This window comes from Camelina sativa, chromosome 17 (genome assembly GCF_030686135.1).
Source record: "Camelina sativa cultivar CO46 ecotype springtype chromosome 17, ASM3068613v1".
NCBI lineage: Eukaryota > Viridiplantae > Streptophyta > Magnoliopsida > Brassicales > Brassicaceae > Camelina > Camelina sativa.
This window is the reverse complement of record NC_141896.1, coordinates 13,911,227-13,934,013: the sequence shown is the minus strand read 5'-3', so window position 1 is coordinate 13,934,013 and position 22,787 is coordinate 13,911,227. Positions and strand designations below refer to the sequence as shown.

The 22,787-nt window shown below is 40.4% G+C and overlaps 1 non-coding gene and 1 pseudogene across 1 annotated transcript; one reads left to right on the top strand and one right to left on the bottom strand.

The window, feature by feature from the left end:
• Positions 1-4,882: 4,882 nt before the first annotated feature.
• LOC147923689 (small nucleolar RNA R71) lies at positions 4,883-4,983 on the bottom strand (annotated as a pseudogene).
• Positions 4,984-19,436: 14,453 nt separating this feature from the next.
• Positions 19,437-19,543, top strand: LOC147923688 (small nucleolar RNA R71). The gene has a single exon (XR_015587844.1). It is a non-coding gene; the product is annotated as a small nucleolar RNA R71 (small nucleolar RNA).
• The last annotated feature ends 3,244 nt before the right edge of the window (positions 19,544-22,787 follow it).

Sequence of the window (22,787 nt, the reverse complement as noted above, 5' to 3'; positions counted from 1 at the left end):
GCTCTGCGGGTGTTTGATGACTTTGCGGTTCACTCTGGTCTGCATATTAGTATTGAAAAATCAACTATCTACACTGTTGGCATTCCCTTGGCCCAGCGAGAAGAGATTCTCCACGAGTTCCCGTTTCCGTACGGCTCTTTGCCAGTTCGGTATTTGGGCTTACCGCTATTACCAAGGCGGATGACATCAAGGGATTACCTCCCTCTTATAGAAAAAATACACATGCGAATAGCTTCTTGGACAGCTCGAATGCTCTCTTTTGCAGGCCGATTACAGCTAATTAGTTCAGTTCTTTTCAGTTTGACAAACTTCTGGATATCAGCTTTTAGACTTCCTAAATCCTACATCCAAGAGATTGATCGGTTATGCTCTGCTTTCTTGTGGTTTGGACCTTCTTTGAACACAAGGAAAACTAAAGTTGCTTGGTCAGAGGTCTGTTTACCAAAGAGTGAGGGAGGTTTGGGGTTACGGTCAATCGCGGAAGCAAATAAGGTGAGTATGCTCAAACTGATTTGGAGAATTTTTTCAGCTATAAGCTCTTTATGGGTGGATTGGGTGCAACGGTCTCTTATTAGAACTGGTTCTTTCTGGGCTGAAAAAGATAACACAACCTCTGGCTCTTGGATTTGGAGGAAACTATTGAAATATAGGGATCATGCTAAGCAGTTTTTTAAGATGGAAGTGCATATTGGTGCATCAACATCTTTCTGGTTTGATAAATGGAGTTTGCTAGGCTGTTTACATGATTTACTTGGTGACAAAGGCTTTATAGACCTCGGTATCTCGAAATCAAGCACTATGGCTGATGTAATGAATATGCAGAGGAGACGGAAACATCGGTTGCCTTTGTTAACTGCTGTAGAGGAAGAGATTAGAAACAGAAGCTATGTTTTTCTTGTGAGATTCACGACATACCTCTGTGGAAAGGAAAAAACGACTGTTACCGTAACAGTTTCTCAACCAAAGATACATGGCAACATATTCATGCTGCCCACCCACAACTGGTCGACTTCAAAGTAATCTGGTTCGCACAAGCCACTCCAAAGTACGCCTTCCTCACATGGTTGGTAGTAAAAAACAGAGTCGCAACAGGTGACAAAATGAAGCAATGGAATCCTCAGGCAAACGCAAGTTGTATCCTCTGCAATCATTTGCTAGAAACGAGAGAACATCTATTTTTCCAGTGTTCTTATACACAGCTGGTGTGGGAAGGGTTAGTTAAAAAGCTACTCGCAGACAAATACACAAGTCACTGGAAAGATGTCATCACTCTTCTTGCTGGTAATGCTCTGGACAAAACACTGAAGTTAATCCTCGGTTATGCTTTCCAAACCACCATCTACTCGATTTGGAAAGAAAGAAACGGTCGACGGCATGGAGAACACCCTCTGACGGCAGAGCATCTGATCAAGCTAATAGACAAGAATGTCCGAAACCGTCTAAGTACACTTCAAGGTGGTAAAGCCACAACCATCCAAGTTTGGTTTGCAGCTAGATTCTACTGAATGATTTTATTTTAAACTGTTTTAAAGTTTTTTACATAAACTTTGTAAAACGTTTATTTTTCTTTTGAATATAATTTAACATTAAATTCAAAAAAAAAAAGTTTACAATTATGGTTTCAATATAGGACGTGACTTTCAGCTTTCACCTAGTGATAAACAGGTTTTCACCCAGGGTATCAATTCCCTATGCAGTTGTAGTACAAAGGGTTATCAATCCAAATGGTTGTCTATTGCTAGCAGGAAGGATATGATCAGAACAATACAAGTCAAGCCAAGCAAATAGAGGTTTTGATCTAAAAATCCTAAAATAAAGAAAGAATATAAACAAGCAACCACACGATCTAAGCACTCGATGCAAGCATTCGAGTACAGGATCGGGTGGGGTGATCGAGTAAGCAAATGGGGTATGAACAGCTCGAGGTATTACTCGATACAGGTTATCGTGTACCTGATCAGGTAAGTGATCGAGTAATGAAAGAAAAATGTAAACAATTAAAATACGAAAGCTTCTAAGGATGGGGTAATCAAATCCTAAGTATTCTTGACCAGTACAGATGCCTTACATGCCTCAAGCAAATATTTCCTAGACAATGAATCTCTAAAACTTTGTTACCACACTATCGCACTAGCAACAATCAACCTTGATCACTTCCCTACCCAACTCTCATTGGAGAAACATGACCAAGCAGACATTAAGATCCGATTCATTATTTTCAGTAAACCCAAACTCATCTAATTTCTTACTCAGAGCAAGTGAACCTCTAGCATTGGTTGATTCAAGCATCTCATCTACACCTCTCGGTGGTAAAACACCCTAGATCTAATCTCAACCTCTCGGTCTGTTGACAGCATTAAGAACACCAACCTAGAAGGAAATCTATCAAACATATACAAATCAAACTAAGGCATCCTAACCGATCAAAAACACAAAATCATCTATCCCATCCCTAGAAACTTTACTACACTACTCGGACATAATAACAAGAAACATAACAACGAATAAGAATGAAAATTGCATTATAACAAACGGTAGAGTAGAGTAGAAAGAGTACAAGATAGAAATCTAAAAGAAATGATAAAAAGTATGAAAGGAAATGTAAAACAAAAAGGAAAAGTATTTGAGTCGCTCAGTTCTCTCACAGAAGCTCTCGCTCTCTGGTTTGAGGGTCTGCGGCGTGCTCGTTTGCGAGCTAGGAGAGGAGGGGTTTATATATGGAAACCCCTTTGACCTAGTTTCCCAGACCTGCCCGATGGTCTACTCGACGGGGTACACGAGGATGAGATCGGTGATATATCATGGTTTTTATGGTTTTTAACCATGATATAAGTGTGCTTTTTTGAGTCTTTTGATTTGTTTCTAGGTTATTTTTGAGTCTTTACAGGTTATTTAGGAGTTTGGCACGGATGGGGCAATATGGAACAAGTTGGATCATTTTGGAGCATTTTACCGAAGGAAATCAAGTTGGAGTCGGATCAGAGTACTAGCATCGATCGACACCACACAAAGGAGCATCGATCAACACTCATGTTTACCCGACGAGAGAACAAGAAATTGGAAGTTTTACAAATTTGCCCAAAGTCTTCTACAATTGCAACATAAGCCCCTGGACGTGTTTTAGGATGTATATATATTATTTTTAGGTTTTTGAAACCCTTAAGTTATCTGCTAGCAGTTTTTGAGAGAAAGGATATTGAGAGCTTTTGGGAGAGATAGATCTGAATTCTTTGTAGAGAGAAGATTTCTTGAACTCCCTCTTTTACTTTTATTATCTATTCATGTTATTCAGAATTATGATTTGTGCTTTATTTAACATGTCTGAGTAATTTGCCTGTTAGGTTTAGGGTTTTTCATAGGGTTTTTATGATTTATCAGATCTAAGATTTTTAGGGTTCTTAATCTTTTATGATCTTCATCCTTGGTTGTTCTTCACAATAATTCTTGATTGATCACCTAGAATTGTTATCTGAGGGAAATAAATTGATATGAGAATATAATTGTTTTCCTGATTAAACCATTGATGAGCAGAATTGTTTATTACAAAGAGATTTGAATTAATAATTCTGTGAACTTATCTAAACCTGTTCTTAAAGCTGATTTATTACTTAGAATTTTACAAAGAGATTTGGATTTTCTTGTTTTAAATTTAGAATATAATTGCAGTGAGAACTGATTATTTTACCAAAAGTTTAGAGTTTCTAGATCTGATTTTTATTGCTTGAACCTTAATTATTTTATTGATTTAATATTTCATAATTTCCTGAGAAATTCCCTAGGCTTAACTCTTTTGATTTTCTGAATTCACAACACTTTTATTTAAATATTTGCATTGCTTTATTTTAATTCAATTTAACTTGTTTAGCGTAATTTACAAAACTTTACAATCTATTGTGTTTGATCTTGAGTCTCTGTGGATTCGACCCCTAAGTACTGTAGTGATCTCTTGTTTGAGAGAGTAGCTCTAGGGATTAATTTGAGCTTATCAAATTTTGACGCCGTTGCCGGGGACTCTCTGATTCTACCATTAGATTCGAGTTTTTAATTTCGTCTAAACTTTTCTTTTTATTGTTTTTCTTCTCTTTGGTGTTTCAGGTGCATGCCTCCTAGACCTCACACAAGGAGCAATAATTCTTGTCCTACTGTGAATTTGTCAAACCAAGAGTTGGGAAAACTTGAGCGTGAGAACAGAAAAGCTGCTAAATCTCTGAAGATGGTTAATACAATCATTCTGATGCGTGATGAGGCTGGTGTTTTGAGGGATCAACAGGGCCATTTGCGCAATGAGCAGGGCCAAAAGCTTGATGCAGAAGGAAACGTGATTCCTGAACCTGTTGTCAACGAGCAGACTGTCGTGAATCAGCAAGCTGGTGTCGTTGATGATCTGGATCTTGGTGTCGATCGACACCAACCAGGTGGCATCGATCGACACCCACCTGCAGACGTGCGTGGAGCTGCCAACAACGTACATAACCCAGTTCGACGACAGGAGAACAACCAGGATCTGATCAGGACCATTGCTGACTACAATCGGGCTGATCTGGTGTATGAGAACCGGTATGCTATTGTTCCTCCCCCTTTTCAGAGGAATGATTTTGAGTTGAAACCTGCGTACTTTCAACTAGTTGGGCAGAGACCTTTCTCTACTTTGCCCAATGAGAAGCCCTTGGATCACATTGAGCATTTTGAGGATCTGGTGACTAGCATCAAGGCTAATGGGGTGACTGAGGACTACATCTTCTGCAAACTCTTCCCTTACTCACTTGCAGGAGAGGCATCTCAGTGGTTGAAACAGCTGCCTGCTGGATCATTGACAAGCTGGCGTGATGTCAAGGTGGCCTTCCTCAACCACTTCTATGATGATGCAATGTTAGATGAGTTGAGAATCAAGCTGTCTTCTTTCAAGCAGAGACCAGATGAAGCTTTCAAAGCAGCTTGGGTGAGATTCAAGGCTTACCAAAGGGACTGTCCACACCATGGTTTCTCAAGAGTTCAATTGCTAAGTATCTTCTTCACAGGGTGTGACTGGGAGTATCAGTTGGCTTTCGATGCTGCAAGTCATGGGAATTTCAAAACAAGGATGCCAGAAGATGCTGAATTGTTGATTGAGAACTTAGCTGCTAGCAATAGTACTAAGAGAGCAGATGCTGAAAGGAAGAGATTACATGGAGGATATGACTCACACCAGTTAGCTTCTGTTAATGCTAAGCTAGATTCTGTGCATAATCTCCTTGTGGGTAAGAAATATGTTCATTTTGCTGCTGAAGTTGAGACATATGAGCCAGAATCTGATCAAGGAAATCATGAGGAAGAAGAGGTGAACTATGTCTATGGGAATCAGGGGCAGAGGTTTGGAAATCAGCAAGGTAGTAGGCCTTACAGTGGAAACAGCCAGCGCAGTAACTTTCAGGGCAACTCTTCTGGTTTCACACCCAAACCTGAATATCAGTAGCAGCAACAAAACAGTGGATTCAAAAGGACTTTTGGCAACAACTCATATCAGTCTCCACCTCCTAAGTTAGCTGAAACTAGTAAGATGGAAGCTATGCTTGAGCAGCTTTTGCAAGGCCAAGAGCAAATGACAGTGACTTTCAATGGGAAGCTGGATAATGTCTACACTGATCTTAATGGGAAGTTTGAAGCTTTGAACATCCATGTCAAGAAACTGGAAAGTTAGGTTGCGCAGACTGCTGGGTCTGTAAAAAGGCAAGAAGGTTATCTCCCTTCAAGAACTGAATCAAATCCTAAACATTCTTGCAATGCAGTGACTTTGAGAAGTGGCAAACAACTCCATCCTATACCCCAGAAGAATCAAACTGATGATCTACAAGAGTTGATTGATATAGACGACGAAGAGGATGTTTCTGCCGAGCCAGTATCGACCGACACACATGGGCATCGGTCGACACCCAAACCATGCGAAGTTTTGGACAAAATCCCAGAACAAAGCGTCGATCGACACCAACCAGGTGGCATCGATCGACGCCAACCACGGACAGAAACTGCGAATGTGAAATCTTCTACTCTAGTTGCAGAAAGAGTTTACACACCTAAGGTTCCTTTCCCCAAGAATCCAAGGAAGTCTAAACAAGAGCTAGATGATGCTAAGTGCAAAGCCATGATGGATAAGCTTATTCTTGAGTTGCCTTTGGTTGATGCTGTTAAGACTTCTCCAATGCTTAAGAGATATGTCAAGAGGATGGTAACCAAGGATTTTAATGCTGAGCAAGGAGTTATGATGATATCAGCCCAAGTCAGTGCCATCATTCAGAACAAGATCCCAGAAAAACTTTCTGATCCAGGGAGCTTTGTTCTTGATTGTACTATCTTCACTGACAGATTTGCTAGATCTTTGTGTGATCTTGGTTCTAGTGTCAACCTTATGCCAAGATCAGTAGCACTCAGCCTGGGAATGACAGACTTCCAGCCTACTAAGCTCACTCTCATCCTTGCTGACCGGTCTGTTTGCATTCCAGATGGTGTTCTTGAAGATGTTCCAATTAAGATTGGTGAGTGCTTGATACCTACTGATTTTGTGGTATTAAAGTATGAGGAGGAACCCAAGGACCCTCTTATTCTGGGAAGATCATTCTTAGCTACTGCTGGAGCTATAATTGATGTCAAGAAGGGTCAGATTGGTCTCAACATTGGTGATTTACAAATGCTTTTTGACATGGAGAAGCTGGTTAAGAGGCCTACCATTGATGGCCAGACATTCTATGTAGACACATTGTCTAATCTGGCTGAGGAGATATTCCAGGAGCTGCATCCTGAGGATCCATTAGAGAGAGCATTGGTTGCTTCTGCTGAAGAAGCTGAGCATCTAGATGACATTGCTGCTGGGTATGTCAAACTGCTTGATGCTAATGAACAAGTGAAGAAGCTGGTTGCACAAGAGGAATTGGTTTGTACTTTTTCACAAGCTGCAAAGGTTTCTGATTGGAGTCTTGAAAAAGCTCCAAAGGTTGATCTCAAGCCACTTCCTGCAGGTTTAAGGTATGCATATCTAGGTGAGAACTCTTCTTATCCTGTTATTGTTAGTGCTTCTTTAAACAATACAGAGCTCACTTTATTGCTAAGCAAGCTGCGCAAGTTTCGCAAGGCTCTTGGCTATTCTCTTGATGATATTGCAGGAATCTCTCCAGACTTGTGTATGCATAGGATTCATCTTGAGGAAGGAGCTAAGACATCCATTGAGCATCAGAGGAGGCTGAATCTGAATCTGCGAGATGTTGTCAAGAAGGAGATCATGAAGCTGCTGAATGCTGGGATCATCTATCCAATATCTGACAGCAATTGGGTTAGTCCGGTACATGTTGTTCCTAAGAAGGATGGTGTCACAGTGGTGAAAAATGACAAGAATGAGCTGATCCCTACAAGGACAATTACTGGTCATCGGATGTGCATAGACTACAGGAAGCTGAATGCTGCAACAAGGAAAGATCACTTCCCACTTCCTTTCATTGACTAGATGTTGGAGAGGTTAGCTAATCATCCATACTACTGCTTTTTGGATGGTTACTCAGGCTTCTTCCAGATTCCTATTCATCCTGATGACCAAGAGAAGACCACCTTCACTTGTCCCTATGGTACCTTTGCCTACCGCAGAATGCCTTTTGGTCTCTGTAATGCTCCTGCAACATTTCAGAGATGCATGATGTCAATCTTCACTGATATGATTGAAGATTATATGGAGGTTTTCATGGATGATTTCTCAGTTTATGGGTCTTCATTCAAAAGCTGTTTGGATAATCTCTGTAAGGTGCTAGCAAGGTATGAAGAGAAGCATTTGGTACTTAACTGGGAAAAATGTCATTTTATGGTTAGAGATGGTATAGTGCTTGGCCACAGGGTTTCAGAAGCTGGAATAGAAGTTGACCGCGCTAAGATAGAGGTGATGACAAGTCTTCAACTACCAGAGAATTTGAAGGCAATGAGGAGCTTTCTTGGACATGCAGGATTCTATAGGCGTTTTATCAAAGATTTCAGCAAGATAGCAAGACCACTTTCTGCTCTGTTGTGCAAAGATGTCAAGTTTGAATTCACTGATGAATGTCGCATAGCCTTTGAGAGGATTAAGCAGGAGCTTGTGAGTGCACCTATTGTTCAGCCACCAGATTGGGATCTTCCATTTGAAGTGATGTGTGATGCTAGTGACTTTGCAGTGGGAGCAGTGCTGGGACAAAAAAAAGATAAGAAACTTCATGCAATCTACTATGCAAGCAGGACACTTGATGAGGCGGGGAGAATTCGCAAAACTCCGTTTCCATCGAGAATTGAATGGTGCAACAACAGAGAAGGAGTTGTTGGCTGTGGTGTTTGCTTTTGAGAAGTTTAGATCTTATCTGGTTGGTTCAAAAGTCATTGTTCATACTGATCATGCTGCATTAAGGTACTTGATGCAGAAAAAGGATGCTAAGCCTAGGCTTTTGAGATGGATTCTTCTTCTTCAAGAGTTTGACATTGAAGTGAGGGATAAGAAGGGGATAGAGAATGGTGTTGCTGATCACTTGTCCAGGATTAGGATTGATGATGATGTTCCAATTCGTGATTGTCTTCCTGAAGAGCATGTTTATTTTGTTGATACTGGGTTTCAGACTGATGATTCCAAGAATTTGTCTTCGGATGCATGTGGTGTCGATCGACACCATTCTAGCATCGATCGACACCCTTTGTTTACCGAATCAGATTGGTCGAATGATGTAGATTTAGCTGCTGTGGCTAGCTCCAATCAACCCTGGTATGCTGATATTGCCAATTATCTTGCTACAGAGGTGGAACCAGACAAATTCACGGGCTATCATAAGAAGAGGTTCTTGAGAGAGCTAAGGAGATATTATTGGGATGAGCCTTATTTGTATAAGCATTGCAGTGATGGTGTTTACAGAAGATGTCTAGCTGAGACAGAAGTTCCTGATGTTCTTTTTCACTGTCATGGATCCGATTATGCTGGACACTTTGCTACTTTCAAGACAGTGTCTAAGGTTCTACAAGATGGGTTTTGGTGGCCAACAATGTTCAAGAATGCTAATGAGTTTGTCTCCAGATGTGATGCTTGTCAGCGGAAAGGTCAGATTAGTAAGAGGCATGAGATGCCACAAAACTTTATCCTTGAGGTTGAAGTTTTTGATTGCTGGGGCATTGACTTTATGGGACCATTCCCTTCCTCTTACAAGAATGAATACATCTTAGTGGCTGTTGACTATGTCTCTAAGTGGGTTGAAGCAATTGCAAGTCCAACCAATGATTCTGCTGTGGTTCTTAAGCTGTTTAAGACCATTATCTTTCCACGGTTTGGAGTTCCTAGAATAGTCATCAGTGATGGAGGAAAGCACTTTATCAATAAAGTGTTTGAGAAGCTGCTGAAAAAGTATGGTGTTCAACATAGAGTGGCTAGTCCATATCATCCTCAGACCAGTGGACAAGTTGAGGTTTCCAACAGGCAGATTAAGGAGATCCTAGAGAAAACAGTGGGTGTTACAAGGAAAGATTGGGCTATGAAGCTTGATGATGCACTTTGGGCATATAGAACTGCTTATAAAACACCACTTGGCACAACTCCTTTTCATCTGCTTTATGGGAAAGCCTATCATCTACCAGTGGAGTTAGAGCACAAAGCAGCCTGGACAGTTAAGTTGATGAATTTTGATGCCAAGACAGCTTCAGAGAGAAGGTTAGTGCAGTTGAATGAGTTAGATGAGCTGAGATTTCATGCATTTGAGAATTCCAAGCTGTACAAGGAAAGGACCAAGGCTTATCATGATAAGAAGATCATCTCCAAACACTTTGAGCCTAATGACCAGGTTCTCCTTTACAATTCCCGCTTGAAGCTGTTTCCTGGAAAGCTGCGTTCCCGCTGGTCTGGTCCTTTTACTGTTCAAGAAGTTAGACCATATAGAGCTATTGTGCTGTTGAACTCTAAAGGAGAAAGATTCACTGTTAATGGCCAAAGGGTGAAACACTATTGGACAAAAGCTGAGATACCAGACGGACACATTGTACGTTTGGATGATGCACCCTCTGCCTAATCCGCTGCCAAGTTAAGCTAATGACTTAAAACAAGCGCTGAGTGGGAGGCAACCCACTGGTAAGAATTAATTATTTTGAATTTTTGCTTTTTAGGATCACTAACATATTAATTTTTGGTTTTGAGTTTTATTGTTTCAGGAAAATTTTTTAAAAAAAAAACGAAGAAGAAAGAATTACGGATACCACTTATATGGGCATCGGTCGACACTATTGTGGATAGAAACGAGAAAACGGGCCAATCGGTTGATTTGTTGGGTTTGAAACATTATTGGGCTTGTGATTGAAACTGGGCCGGACCGAATAGAAGAAGCATCGATCGATGCTACTTATATGGGCATCGGTTGATACCACTTAAACCCGAGGAAGGACGATTAAAATCGCGAGACTTCGTCTTCTTCCCCCATTCAACCCAAAATCGACTAAACCCTAAATTGCTCATAACTCTCTCGATACAGCTCCGATTTGAGTGATTCAAGGCTCTAATCCACTCGATTTTCGCTCCTCTACCTGGATCTAGTGTCAATTTCGTGTTTTGGAGTGATGACATCCAACAAGAGGACTCGAAAAAACGACGGTGAAGCTTCTTCTTTAGCTCGTCCGCCTCGTCAATCTGGCCGCCGTCCGCCTCCGCAAGCTCCGGCGAGCCTTCCCCAGCCTCCACGACGCCTGATGACAGCCTCCACAGCCTTACATGATCTCTCTCTTCCATCTCCCATCCAATCAAGGTTCCCATGGCCAAAAGAAGAAGGTCTACTAATTCCAACTGAGAGAGAATGGCCTCAACACAAGCTTCCTGAGCTTAGCAAGCCTGAATTCATCAATAGGCCAGTGGGTGTTTGGGGAGATTAACGAGTCCATTGGTGAGCGTCGTGACCCTATGCTCCTTAACTTTGGAGCTATTTTCGCACACCACTTGGTTGATCTGCAGACCAAGCCATTTTCGGGTACTGGAGCTAAGAGAGAGGCTGTGGGGAGCCTTATTACTGCTGTCCTTCAGTTCAAGAAGATTCCTACTGATGGTTATAGTGTTGTCACTAGGAGACAGCTTATGGATGATTGAGGAGTGCACACTGACTGAAACCAGGTTTGTTGTGGAGGTTTGTTGATGACACATGAGAGCACTTTGTCCACCTTCCACGACCTGATCTTACCACCATTGGTAGAGATCCTGAGCAGTTGCGTTTTTGCCCTTCACCAGCTGACTATGTTGCTTATGCTCCTTCCCGTCGCCATCGCACTTCGCGGACTACTACTGATGCTGCAGCTGCTACTAACCCTGCTGGGGGTTTTGAGACTGGTTCTTCTTCTGGGACTGCGGCATTTGAGTTTCCAGAGCCATCAGAGGATCCTGCTACTATGGACCAGGGAGCTCATCAGACTTATGTGGTTTCTGCTTTGCGTGCCATCTGGAATGGCATGGCTCGACTTTTCCAGTGTGGCTGCATTCGTCCTACCAGGCGTACTAGGCGCATGTCACCTTCTGCTGATCCTGTCTCTGATGATGAGGATGCTGAGGATGCGGACGATACTGCTGATGACGGTGATGATGATGTTTCTGCTATATTTTAGCTTCTATTCATGGTTTTTCTTTATCTTTTTCCCTTTCCTAGGATTGAGTCATTTTTATTCTTGCTTTGAGTCAGTTTGTGTTTGAAAGTTGTTTGAACTTATGAACCATCTATCTATCATGTTGCTTTTAACCTGCGTTTGTGTTTGAGTGCTTCTTAACAGAATTAACATCAAAGGATTGAACCAACAACGCACACAACTAACTGCAACTAACAAGGAGACTTCGGACAAAATTCACCATTTGTCGAAGGTGTCGATCGACACTACCTTGAATGGCATCGATCGACGCCGATTGGGTAACCCGAAAATCTGTTCAATTTTTCTTTCAACTTTTCAACACAATTTTTGTTTCTTGACTTTTCCCTTCTTTGATAACACTGGGGACAGTGTTGTTTAAGTCTGGGGGAGGTTAGTACTAACTACTTACTTGGTTTTTGTGTCTTGTGTCAAAACCGTATTTTTGTTTTTATTGAGTCAAATTTTTCTGTTGAATTATGATCTCTAACTGATGGTTCTTGTTCTTTGGCTAACACTCTAATGATTCTTGACTAAGCTTGACCTCTCAGAACAGAAGTGTGGAAAGACTATGAGCTATATCAACAATCCTGAAAGCCCTTATTCAAAGGATATCTAGTTCAACCAATGCTGTCTCAACTTTTATCAGGATTTTTAACCGGACTTAATCTCTTACTTTGGGGTTGGAAATCAATGGATTAGACTTCTTCTTCAGGCCATACAAGACAGTGAAATTTGTCAAAGTATGTCTCCTCTCTCTCTTCCTTTCAGTGCTTCAAAAAAAAAAAAAAATCAGAAAAAAGAGAGAAATATAAGATGAGATGATTTTGATCAGTTTAGAGAGGTAGGTAAATTACCAGTGACCTCATTATTCTACTCTTGAGTCAAATGATCACACAAAGCTTGGAAGCGAGGGGTAGGTAAATTACCGATGACCCCGGTATTCGCTTACACCTTTGCATAAAAAAAAATAAGAAAAGAAAAAAAAAAGGAAGTGAGAAAAGGGAGAGGAAAGGAGATGTAAGAAGAATGTCTTGGCCTGAAGAGAGTCCATATGCCACTGTTTGAATACCACAAGGTAAGAACTCACCTGTACTTGCTTTAGTTTATGTAATGAGATGGCAAGGGTGAGACTAGAGATTGCAGAGGATTGTGGGATTTGAGAAAGGAATGTTGATGCTTTTCAATTGACAAAGTATATGAAGTAAGTTCTTGAGAGTCAAGGCGATAAAGAGTGCGAAGATACGTTACCAGCAGTTGAGTGAATTCTATGTTTTCAAACCTCTTTCACAGTTCTAAGTTTATGTTTTGCTTGAGGGCAAGCAAATGCTAAGTTTGGGGGAGTTGATATATCATGGTTTTTACGGTTTTTAACCATGATATAAGTGTGCTTTTTTGAGTCTTTTGATTTGTTTCTAGGTTATTTTTGAGTCTTTACAGGTTGTTTAGGAGTTTGGCACGGATGGGGCAATATGGAACAATTTGAGTATTTTACCGAAGGAAATCAAGTTGGAGTCGGATCAGAGTACTAGCATCGATCGCCACCACACAAAAGAGCATCGATCGACACTCATGTTTACCCGACGAGAGAACAAGAAATTGGAAGTTTTACAAATTTGCCCAAAGCCTTCTACAATTGCAACATAAGCCCCTGGACGTGTTTTAGGATGTATATATATTATTTTTAGGTTTTAGAAACCCTTAAGTTATCTGCTAGCAGTTTTTGAGAGAAAGGATATTGAGAGCTTTTGGGAGAGATAGATCTGAATTCTTTGTAGAGAGAAGATTTCTTGAACTCCCTCTTTTACTTTTAATATCTATTCATGTTATTCAGAATTATGATTTGTGTTTTATTTAACATGTCTGAGTAATTTGCCTGTTAGGTTTAGGGTTTTTTATAGGGTTTTTATGATTTATTAGATCTGAGATTTTTAGGGTTCTTAATCTTTTATGATCTTCATCCTTGGTTGTTCTTCACAATAATTCTTGATTGATCACCTAGAATTGTTATCTTAGGGATATAAATTGATATGAGAATATAATTGTTTTCCTGATTAAACCATTGATGAGCAGAATTGTTTATTACAAAGAGATTTGAATTAATAATTCTGTGAACTTATCTAAACCTGTTCTTAAAGCTGATTTATTACTTAGAATTTTACAAAGAGATTTGGATTTTCTTGTTTTAAATTTAGAATATAATTGCAGTGAGAACTGATTATTTTACCAAAAGTTTAGAGTTTCTATATCTGATTTTTGTTGCTTGAACCTTAATTATTTTATTGATTTAATATTTCATAATTTCTTGAGAAATTCCCTAGGCTTAACTCTTTTGATTTTCTGAATTCACAACACTTTTATTTAAATATTTGCATTGGTTTATTTTAATTCAATTTAACTTGTTTAGCGTAATTTACAAAACTTTACAATCTATTGTGTTTGATCTTGAGTCTCTGTGGATTCGACCCCTAAGTACTGCAAAGATCTCTTGTTTGAGAGAGTAGCTCTAGGGATTAATTTGAGCTTATCAATCGGGTTACACCTCGGGTAGATCTTCGGGTGTTTTTCTTGCTCTTGGATATTCCTCGATCGTGTTGGGGTTTGGACTTGTTCTTCCAGCTCGATGGCTCCTTCGGGTACATGCTCGGGTTTGTCCTTGTTTTTCCCCATTTTAGGCTCTTTAGCACCTGTTTTCATCCAAAACATGCAAATGCAAAAATGCAACACCCTAGATGGTCTAAAAGTGAATTCCTACAGTTAATGACCTAAAAATGCTAAGTTTGAGGTATGAACAATGCAAAATATAGACAAAAAAGGATGCTAAAAACATGTAAATTAGAGAGTTATCAGACCCCCAAACTTAAATCTTGCTAGTCCTCTAGCAAGGAAGTAAGAGGGTACGGTTTGAAAGTGGGGACTCATAACCTTTATATGCTAAGTGAAGGATTCAAGCTATAGTCCTTAAAGATAGTTTAATGGTGCTAAGATCAATCAACATACTTACAAATATTTTTCTTTGCTTATTACCATGCATCGATCTAGTTCAACCTCCAACTAAAGATAAAGAACATCTCTTTCACATTCAATTAAGTGTTTGGCGAATTCTTGCAAATGGAAGGTAAATCAAGCTCAATCGGTTTCAAGGGTAAGGTTTTTTAGTAAGGTGGTTTCAAAGAAATTATTTGGGTGGTTTTCTCTCAAAAAAATGAATGCTAGACAGTGGTGAAAACTATCTAAGATTGAGAACAATTTGGGGATACAAAGCTTAACTCTTGATGATCTACCCTTTTCTCATTCACTTTCTTTCTTTTTATTTTACCAAACACCCTAAAATTAAACTACCCACAATCTTGATTTTAACTCTTTTTTTTACTCCCTAAGGTTTAAATTTTAGAACTTCTAGCTTTTTTTCTGTATTTTTCTCTCTTTGCTAAACTCCTAATATATATATATATATATATATATATATATATATTTTTTTTTTTCTTTATTTCTAGGAGACTATAGCAAGATGTTTTCTCTTTTTTTTTTTACTTAGAGACTTAGAGCTAATTGATTCTAACCTTAGGGACTTTATTTTTTTATTCCACAACCCAACCCCAAATAAACATACTAACCACCTATCTTTCAAGACCGAATCTATTCGCTAGTTCAAATTCTAACTTAGCTAAATCAAGAGGCAGTTCTTTGTCGTTCTCAATACTCGCAAGGTTCACAACCTATAGCACAATGAAAAAGGCCTCACTCAACAATTCACATCAAAGTTTGAAAGAAAGGTTTGGGTTCTTGGGTAGGAGTGCTAACCCGAGTTTAGAGTTACCATGAGCAAGTATTCAAGTTCCATAAGCAAGACAATTAAAGTTCAAATTAAATCCAATAATATAGAGATGTTCTAATGTTTAAGCAAGTGGAGGAAACATTCAAACGACACAAGGATCTAAGCAAAGATTTTTCATTTTTTTCCAAAGATTGATCTAGCAACAATGAACTGTGACTAAGGGCTATAGCTTCAATCCTAAGGTTTGATTTTAAACAAGGCAGTTTTAATCATTGTTCCCTAAGATGCATATGCAACAATCCTATATGAAACAAACTAGACTCAATCCTAATATGTAAATGCAACTACATGAACACTCTTTTTTTATTATTTTTAAAAATTTTCAAAATTTTTGGGGGTTTTTAATGCACATAGATGCAGACTCAAATAGATAAAACTAGCATGCAAAAATTTGAAATAATAAAATAAGAAAATAAAACACAATGTTAAATATATTCTAGGACCCTCTTCCAAACTTAAATTCACAGTCTCTGTATAAATAAAAGTTGGAAAAAGAATCCAAAAATCACACAAAATGAATTAAACTAAATGCAATGATATATACAAATATCTGATAAAATTGGAACCTCATGGGTTGGTGAAGAAGGAGGTTGCAACAGCCTCCATACTCGCCAACGTGTAGCCAGGGTCGTCTCCGGCTTCAGCAGGTGCCGGTGTTTGCTCGTCAGAGAGCTCAGAAATACGCACAGACGACTTACTCGGACCAGCATCCGAGGGGTTGATCGAGGGAGGGATCACGTAGCTCATCAAGTATGGCATCGGGTAGTACGACAGGTATGGCGGAAGAGGTCCAGAATGATCACCCGTGTAGCCACTCGCAGGGTGCATCGTGTACGGCATCGTGAATGGCATCTGGTAAGGCGGAGGGAAAAGTCCTGAGTAATCACCTGACTGGGTGCTCGATGGGTGCATCGGATAAGGCATTGTGTATCCCATCGGGTTAGGCATCGGATAGGCGTCTGAGTGGCTTCTCCGGGATGCTTCTGGTCGCGCGATGTTCTCCTCAACTTTGGGCTCGTATGATGATGCTCTGTGAGGTTCTTGAGGTGGCAGTCCTCGAGTTCCTCCTAGCGGTCCGCTTCTCCCCATCCATGTTGGTGCGTATGCCGAGGTAGGGGCTGAGGCACAGCTTGCCTTGTCTTGCAGCTCCTTATCTGACCTCCCATAGTCTTCACTGAACCGGTAAGATCTTTCACCTTCCTCACCAAATACTTGTTCATCTTTTTCAGCCATCCGATCCTCTTGTGGGCTTCCCTCACTCCAACCGGTTGCTTTTGAGAGCACACATACTCCTCAAAATCGAAATCCTCCGAGCTATCTCCCTGTCTCTGCCCGGTTTCCTCTCTCTTCTCAGCTTCGGACTCCTTTTCTGGGTTGTAAAGCTCCTCCAAAGGTGGTGTGAAGTCAATGTTGTCACCCAGCCGAACCTTGGTGCATATGAAATCTGGTAGGATCATTTGGGCAGCTCCGGCTGTTGGATGGACGAACTTGAACAGCATCATATCATTAGGCCGCTCATAGGTCAAAAATCTCGCCAGCACGAGGTAGTCTACGTCCAACTATCTTGGTTCATGAACTATTCCCTTCAAGGGCACATTGGAAGCCACCAAGATCGGTGTAATCAGTCCTCCAATAGAGATCTCTCCGCCTCCTTCTCTTCTTTTGATGGCCCATGATTTGAGGTAGAGGAATTGATCTAGCAGCACAAACACCATACTAGTATCCGCAACATCTCCTACTAGTGGTGTACCATCCCTAGCACTATCCAAAACTCCACACAATGCAATGTCTAACAGCTGGAACTTCACCGAGAGTGGGCTTTCTTGTGGAATTCGGACTCCACTCGCCACCAGAGCAGGGACACGATCAGGCGCGTCGAGTATGGTGTCAGGTTGACTCTCGGGTTCCCCAATTTCCTCTTTTCAACTTCTCCATTTTTTTTTTGGTGAAAATTCAAAAATAGAAAATAAGACAAAACAAATAAATCAAAATTAAAACAAAACAAAAGATACTTTTAGGACTTCCTCCCAAGTGAGCTTGTTTAAAGTCACTAAGCTTGACTCTTCATGCTCCTTAAGCATGGGATCCAGGTGGAAGAGGTTCTGAAATCCTCTCCACTGTAGCAGGCTGGTTCAACAAATTTTCCAGGTTTTGTCCAGGTTCTAAGGCAAATGTGGTGTTGACCTCTTCAAGATGTTGCACCTCCTCTGTTTGGTCTTAGTAGAAAAAGCTTGACCATCAATGGTTGGCCTCTTAATCCCTTTCTTCACATCAAACTCCATCTTGAAATGCTCACCATGCTCTATTCTGATCTTGCCTTATTTTACCTCGATCACAGCACCAACTGTTGCCAAGAATGGTCTTCCTAGAATCAGTGGATCGTCTGGTTCCTTGTCCATATCAAGGATCATGAAGTCAGTAGGTACTTCCACTCTTCCAATTTTGAGAGGTAGATTTTCCAGGATCCCAATCGGATGTCTGACCGTTCTATCGGCCAGTACCAAATATAGATTACTTGGTTTAAAGCTGGTGAATCCCATCTTGTTGGCTACCGACAGTGGTATAATGCTAACTGAAGCTCCAAGGTCGCACAAACAATTCTTGAAAATCCAAAGTCCTATCAAGCAGGGCAGGATCTAAACACACTCCACTCCTGAGAATCTCAAACCCAATCTCCTTGACAGCTTCCTTAACCTCATTCTCCAATCGAGCTGCTTCCTTGGCAACTTCTTCCTGAAGTTTGTGTGGTGGCAAAAGCTTAGGTGGTGGAGCTTTGTGCTTGGCCATACGCTCTGCAAGCGCCTCCAATTGAATGTCAAGTGCAGCATTGAACCTTTCCTCTAGCTCTCCTTCATTTGGTACAGGCAGTTGAGGCTGATCTCTCATCTTAACATCTACTCGATGTATCATCCGATCACCATCATCGTGTAGGTCATCGGGTTGTTCTTCAATTTGTGATTCTCGAACCAGTGCTCGATCATCAACTCGATCAGTCTCCCCGGGTGAAGGCTTGGGTTCATACTAGGATATATAGTATTTGGCCTCATTTTTCATTGGGTGATCCATATTCTCCACATCTTGATCATCACTGTCCCCAGTGAGGTAATCCTCATAGTCATCATCAAGGAAGATAGCTTGGGCAGTGGCATAATCCTTAGGGTTCTGAACAGCTTTTCCTGGGAGTTGGTTAGTCTTTGGAGCTGGTTGGTTGTTGTGATGGCCTTCGAGGTATCTAACCTTAGTGTTGAGCGATTCGTACTTGGCGTTCAGATCATTGTATTATGAGTCTATCTTGTTGCTCATCTCTGCAAACCGTTTTGCGATGTCCATAGATGCTGAAGCCTGATTCTGAATCATTTGCTGAAGTAGGCCGCATAACTCAGCTTCCTGTGATTGGTTCTGCTGGCCTTGATGCTGTTGGAATCCAGGTGGTTGGTTGTAGTTGCCAGAGTACTGCTCCTTAGGTGCATATCCTTGATTGTACTGGACAAAAGGTTTCTGTTGGACCTGGTTCCCTTGAACTGCAGATCGGTAAGTTTGGTCCTGAGGGTTTGCAACATTCGGGTTCCGATAGGATAGATTCAGATTTGGCTTGTAGTTGTTGTACCCTTTGTTGTAACCTCCCTGGTTGTTGATGTAGTTGACATCCTCTATCTGTATAGTCTCCCCATCTTGTTGTAGAAACTGCTCTTCCTCTGATATTGCATGAACATGATGCTGCGGCTGCTGGTTGAGTAGTTTATCAAGCTTGTCATTGAGGGCTTTCATGTCCCTCTTGTACTTGGCATCTTCCTCTCCTGTAGATCGCACAGTGCGATCGTACTCCTCATTGTAGTTCCCATCAGACTGAGCCAAGTTCTCCACTAGGTCCCAACCTTCATCAACATCCTTGTTGAGGAAGTTACCATTACTTGCAGTGTCCAGCAACATCCGTATCTTGGGGATCACTCCTCTGTAAAGTGTACTCAGCAATGAAGAATTGCTGAAGCCATGGTGTGGACATCGGGTAGTGTATCTATTGAAACGTTCCCAAGCTTCACTGAACGTTTCATTGTTCTTCTGAACAAAGCTAGAAATGTCATTTCTCAGCCTTGCGGTTCTGGAGTTGGAGAAGAATTCGGCCAGGAATGCCTTCTTGCACGCTTCCCAAGTGGTGATGGACTCCTTGGGGAGTGATTTCTCCCAGATGTGTGCTTTGTCTCCCAAAGAGAATGGGGAAAGCCTGAGCTTGAATCCATCTTCACTGACTCCATTGATCTTAGTGAGGTTATAGAGCCTGTCAAATTAATCCAGATGATCCAATGGGTCCTCCATTGGCAATCCATGAAACTTATTACTCTGTATCATCTGGATGAGACTACTCTTGATCTCAAAATTGTTGTTCTGCACAGCAGGTGGCACAATGTCATTCCGTTGAGTGTGAGTATATGGAGCATCTCCGGCTCCTATGTTGCTCCATGCTTGAGGAGTTGGTGGACCGTTTTGATTGTTCATTGTCTCCTCAATGATTGCTGGTTCCGGTTGAACTTGTTGTTGTCTGAGTAGCCTTGGTCTGTCGAGTTTTCGATGAAAGGACTCAGGTTCTAGCTACCTCTGGATCGTGTTTGCATGCACAGGTAGGTGTCCAAGTGTGTACACGAGGGTCTACCCGATCCAGGTGATCGAGTGACGGGTCGGGTGGGTGCTCGGGTTGTACCTGAGATTCAAAACAAACAAAGCGAAAGCAAACAAATCAAGTTCTGAACCAATATAAACAAAAGAACTTGATCTAGCAAGTGCTGAAATCCTAAACGTAGCAAAATAAACACAACCAAATGGCAATGGCGCCAAATTGATAAACAGGTTTTCACCCAGGGTATCAATTCCCTATGCAGTTGTAGTACAAAGGGTTATCAATCCAAATGGTTGTTTATTGCTAGCAGGAAGGATATGATCAGAACAATACAAGTCAAGCCAAGCAAATAGGGGTTTTGATCTAACAATCCTAAAATAAAGAAAGAATATAAACAAGCAACCACACGACCTAAGCACTCAATGCAAGCATTCGAGTACAGGATCGGGTGGGGTGATCGAGTAAGCAAATGGGATATGAACAGCTCGAGGTATTACTCGATAAAGGTTATCGTGTACCTGATCGGGTAAGTGATCGAGTAATGAAAGAAAAATGTAAATAATTAAAATACGAAAGCTTCTAAAGATATGGTAATCGAATCCTAAGTATTCTTGACCAGTACAGATGCCTAACATGCCTCAAGCAAATATTTTTTAGACAATGAATCTAAAACTTTGTTACCACACTCTCGCACTAGCAACAATCAACCTTGATCACTTCCCTACCCAAATCTCGTTGGAGAAACATGACCAAGCAGGCATTAAGATCCAAATCATTGTTGTCAGTAAATCCAAACTCATCTAATCTCTTACTCTGAGCGAGTGAACCTCTAGCATTAGTTGATTCAAGCATCTCATCTACACCTCTCGGTGGTAAAGCACCCTAGATCTAATCTCAACCTCTCGGTCTGTTGACAACATTAAGAACACCAACCTAGAAGGAAATCTATCAAACATATACAATCAAACTAAGGCATCCTAACCGATCAAGAACACAAAATCATCTATCCCATCCATAGAAACTTTACTACACTACTCGGACATAATAACAAGAAACATAACAATGAATAAGAATGAAAATTGCATTATAACAAACGGTAGAGTAGAGTAGAAAGAGTACAAGATAGATATCTAAAAGAAATGATAAAAACTATGAAAGGAAATGTAAAACAAAAAGGAAAAGTGTTTGAGTCGCTCAGTTCTCTCACAGAAGCTCTCGCTCTCTGGTTTGAGGGTCTGCGGCGTGCTCGTTTGCGAGCTAGGAGAGGAGGGGTTTATATATGGAAACCCCTTTGACCTAGTTTCCCATACCTGCCCGATGGTCTGCTCGACGGAGTACACAAGGATGAGATCGGGTTACACCTCGGGTAGATCTTTGGGTGTTCTTCTTGCTCTTGGATCTTCCTCGATCGTGTTGGGGTTCGGACTTGTTCTTCCAGCTCGATGGCTCCTTTGGGTACATGCTCGGGTTTGTTCTTGTTTTTCCCAATTTTAGGCTCTTTAGCACCTGTTTTCATCCAAAACATGCAAATGCAAAAATGCAACACCCTAAATGGTCTAAAAGTGAATTCTTACAGTTAATGACCTAAAAATGCTAAGTTAGAAGTATGAACAATGCAAAATATAGAAAAAAAGGATGCTAAAAACATGTAAATTAGAGAGTTATCATCTAGTCTATTAACCAAGTTTATGTTCTAAGTTTTAATTTAAATTTGCTATACCTTCCGTTGCACTAGTTGTAAAAACGTTATTTTTCTTTTGAATATAATTTAACATTAAATTAAAAAAACATATAGAGGTTTTTTTGAGAAATGTCATTTTTCAAAAATACCACTTATTAAATTTGAAAAAATTCTAAAGTTCTATAAAGTTTAGATAATTCTTTGATGAAAACTGATATATAGAGACTCGATACAAGTGTTTGTAAGATTTAAATAATAAGGTTCTACATGATATTCTGAAACAAGATTTTGTTATGTGGATGAATGATGATGAATGTTTGCAATGGTGAGATATGAATGGATGGATGGATGGATGTTTCAATTCCCCTTATGCTGTTGCAGTATAAGAGGTATCAATCCTAAATGAGTGTTTGTGAACAATTAAGATATGTATATGAATCTAAGTTAAGCCAAATGCAATGATTGTTTGTCACTAACAATCCTAAGATGAGAATGTAAAGATGCAGAAAGTAAAACTACAAGAACTAAGAGCTGAATGCAAATAGAACAGAATGATTGCAGCTAATATGAAACAAGAACAGAAATAGAAACTACTATGATGAACTAATGCAAGACAATAATGAACAGGACAATGAGTAAATGAAACAAAAATGCAAATAGGAATGAAACAGGACAATCACAAATCATAAACAAGAGTTCTGGGTATGAACTCGAGCAAGCACTCGACCGAGTGTAGGTCGAGTACAGGGTCGAGCTGGAATAATCCGGGAAACAGAGCAACACAATAAAAACAGAGCAATGCAAATACGAATCAAACAACAAGCAAGCAATGGGATTAAGACTTAAAAATCAATAAACAAAGAAGGCCTTGAGGAGGGATTCATGGGCTGAACTAATCATTATGGTTATCTAACTTGGTCAACAAATCTCAAGCAAACTTTGAGCTAATCTCTAGACATATAAATCTAAGACAAGTTTCCTCCACTCTCATGGCAAGAAACAATCAAACCTATGCAATTATAGACTTGTTCTCACACAGTAAA